The following is a 4208-nucleotide window of genomic DNA, read 5'->3' as shown; positions in this document are numbered from 1 at the left end:
CCACACAATTGTGGGTATCCGATGTGAATCTTCCAACTAAATGTTTACCAGCTGCGGAATACAAGATGCGGAATCCCTCTTTCTTTTAGAGTAAAGGAATATCCAAGCTGCGGACTATCTGATACCAGCTACAGGCTAACTAGCACCAGAGGTGGCTTATTTGATACCAGTTGTGGACTATATATGGTTCTAGTCAACATCAACCTACCAGCTGTGGCTACTTTTATAGTTTTAGTTAAGATATACCTCACTTCACATACTTTCTCTTCAGGATTATCCTATATCAGCTGCGACTTCACTTGTCTATTTTCCTTCTTCTAGGGTTTGTTTTGCAAGATAACCACTTGTTGATACTATGAAGATAGTATCGTAAGTGACTCTACTTGTAATCCTTTCTCCCATAATGAATATGGCTCCACTTCTACTACTCCATATTCACTATTTTCTCACTTCCATGTTGAAGTATGATGTCTACGGGTGCTTCTATTCTTGTAGATAGTGTTGGGCCTCCAAGAGCAGTGGTTTGTAGAACAGCAGCAAGTTTCCCTTAAGTGGATCACCCAAGGTTTATCGAACTCAGGGAGGAAGAGGTCAAAGATATCCCTCTCATGCAACCCTGCAACCACAAAGCAAGAAGTCTCTTGTGTCCCCAACACACCTAATACACTTGTCAGATGTATAGGTGCACTAGTTCGGCGAAGAGATAGTGAAATACAGGTGGTATGAATATATGAGCAGCAAGTAACGGCGCCGTAAAATAGCTTGATGCTACAACCGGCGTGTGGTTGATGGTGGTAATATTGCAGGCAAGTACAGATGCGATAGAGAACAAGAAACAAGCAGATGATAGCAGTATTTGGGAACAAGGCCTAGGGATTATACTTTCACTAGTGGACACTCTCAACATTGATCACATAACAGAATAAATAGATAAATGCTATACTCTACACTCTCTTGTTGGATGATGAACACCACTAATTGTGTAGGATTACACGAACCCTCAATGCCGGAGTTAACAAGCTCCACAACATTCGATATTCATGTTTAAATAACCTTAGAGTGCACAATAGATCAACACAACTAAACCAAGTACTAACATAGCATGCACACTGTCACCGTCACACTATGAAGGAGGCATAGATCACATCAATACTATCATAGCAATAATTAACTTCATAATCTACAAGGGATTACAATCATAACCTACGCCAAGTACTACATGATGCACACACTGTCACCATTACACCGTGCAGGAGGAATAGACTACTTTAATAACATCACTAGAGTAGCACATAAAATAGTAGTGATACAAAGCACATTGCAATCATAAAGGGATATAAATAAGCACTTCACTATGCTATTCATAACAGTGAATAAGTATTCTCGTGAAATATAGCCTAAGAGACCCACACGGTGCACACACTCGTCACCTTTACACACGTGGGACAAGGAGTCTCCTGGAGATCACATAAGTAAAATTCACTTGACTAGCATAACGACATCTAGATTACAAGCATCATCATATGGATCTCAATCATGTAAGGCAGCTCATGAGATCATTGTATTGAAGTACATAGGGAGAGAGATTAACCACATAGCTACCGGTACAGCCCTTGGCCTCGATGGAGAACTACTCCCTCCTCATGGGAGACAGCAGCGGTGATGAAGATGGCGGTGGTGTCGATGGAGGAGCCTTCCGGGGCACTTCCCCATCCCGGCGGCGTGCCGAACGAGACTCCTGTCCCCAGATCTTGGCTTCGCGATGGCGGCGGCTCTGGAAGGTTTCTCGTACCGTGGCTTTTCCGTATCGAAGATTTAGGTCAGGGACCTTTAAATAGGCGAAGAGGCGGAGTCGGAGGGTCGACGAGGCGGGGACACAGTAGGGGGGCGCGGCCCCCCCTCTGGCCGCGCCAGGGTGTCATCTGGTGGCCCTGTGGCCCCTCTCTGGCGGCTCTCGGGTGTTCTGGAAGCTTCGTCCAATTCTAAGACTCTGGGCGTTGATTTCGTCCAATTCCGAGAATATTTCCTTACTAGGATTTCTGAAACCAAAAACAGCAGAAAACAGGAACTGGCACTTCGGCATCTCGTCAATAGGTTAGTTCCGGAAAACGCATAAAAACGATATAAAGTGTGAACAAAACATGTAGGTATTGTCATAAAACAAGCATGGAACATAAGAAATTATCGATACGTCGGAGACGTATCAGCATCCCCAAGCTTAGTTCCTACTCGTCCCGAGTAGGTAAACGATAGCAAGGATAATTTCTGAAGTGACATGCTACCAACATGATCTTAATCATACTATTGTAAAGCATATGAGATGAATGTAGCGATTCAAGACAATATAAATGCAATGAGTAAACAATTGAATCATATAGCAAAGACTTTTCATGAATAGTACTTTCAAGACAAGCATCAATAAGTCTTGCATAAGAGTTAACTCATAAAGCAATAAATTCATAGTAAAGGTATTGGAACAACACAAATGAAGATATAAGTTTCAGCGGTTGCTTTCAACTTTCAACTTTCAACATGCATATCTCATGGATAGTTGTCAATGCAAAGCAATATAACAAGTACAATAAGCAAGCATGTAAGAATCAATGCACAGTTAAAACAAGTGTTTGCTTCTAAGATAGAGAGAAATGGGTAAACTGACTCAACATAGAAGTAGAAGAAAGGCCCTTCGCAGAGGGAAGCATTGATTGCTATACTTGTGCTAGAGCTTTTATTTTGAAAACATAAAGAGAGCAATAAAGTAAATTTTGAGAGGTGTTTGTTGTTCTCAACGAATGGTAGTGGGCACTCTAAACCCCTTGCCAGACAAACCTTCAAAGAGCGGCTCCCATGAATTATTTTTATTTTTGGGTGGCACTCCTTCCAACCTTTCTTTCACAAACCATGGCTAACCGAATCCTCGGGTGCCTGCCAACAATCTCATACCATGAAAGAGTGCCTTTTTATTTTAGTTTTATTTAGATGACACTCCTCCCCACCTTTGCTTTCTCAAGCCATGGCTAACCGAATCCTCGGGTGTCGTCCAACAATCACATACCATGGAGGAGTGTCTATTTTTTTTGTAAAATTATGAAAGTTAATTAATTGGGACTGGGAACCCCATTGCCAGCTCTTTTTGCAAAATTATTGGATAAGCGGATGAAGCCACTAGTCCATTGGTGAAAGTTGCCCAACAAGATTGAAAGATAAACACCACATACTTCCTCATGAGCTATAAAACATTGACACAAATAAGAGGTAATAACTTTTGAAGTGTTTAAAGATAGCACTCAAGCAATTTACTTTGGAATGGCGGAGAAATACCATGTAGTAGGTGTTGAAAATATGCCCAAGAGGCAATAATAAAATGGTTATTATAATATCTTTGAGTTTATGATAATGTTTACATACGATGCTATAATTGTATTTACCGAAACATTGATACATGTGTGTTATGTGAACAACAAGGAGTCCCTAGTAAGCCTCTTGTATAACTAGCTTGTTGATTAATAGATGATCATCGTTTCATGATCATGAACATTGGATGTTATTAATAACAAGGTTGTGTCATTATGTGAATGATATAATGGACACACCCAATTAAGCGTAGCATAAGATCACGTCATTAAGTTATTTGCTATAAGCTTTCGATACATAGTTACCTAGTCCTTATGACCATGAGATCATGTAAATCACTTATACCGGAAAGGTACTTTGATTACACCAAACGCCACCGCGTAAATGGGTGGTTATAAAGGTGGGATTAAGTATCCGGAAAGTATGAGTTGAGGCATATGGATCAACAAGTGGGATTTGTCCATCCCGATGACGGATAGATATACTCTGGGCCCTCTCGGTGGAATGTCGTCTAATGTCTTGCAAGCATATGAATGAGTTCATAAGAGACCACATACCACGGTACGAGTAAAGAGTACTTGTCAGGAGACGAGGTTGAACAAGGTATGAAGTGATACCGATGATCAAACCTCGGACAAGTAAAATATCGCGTGACAAAGGGAATTGGTATCGTATGTGAATGGTTCATTCGATCACTAAGTCATCGTTGAATATGTGGGAGCCATTATGGATCTCCAGATCCCGCTATTGGTTATTGGTCGGAGAGAAGTCTCAACCATGTCTACATAGTTCACGAACCGTAGGGTGACACACTTAAGGTTTGATGTCGTTTAAGTAGATATGGAATATGGAAT

Source organism: Lolium rigidum, chromosome 2 (assembly GCF_022539505.1).
Source record: "Lolium rigidum isolate FL_2022 chromosome 2, APGP_CSIRO_Lrig_0.1, whole genome shotgun sequence".
NCBI lineage: Eukaryota > Viridiplantae > Streptophyta > Magnoliopsida > Poales > Poaceae > Lolium > Lolium rigidum.
Note: the sequence above shows the minus strand (reverse complement) of the source record.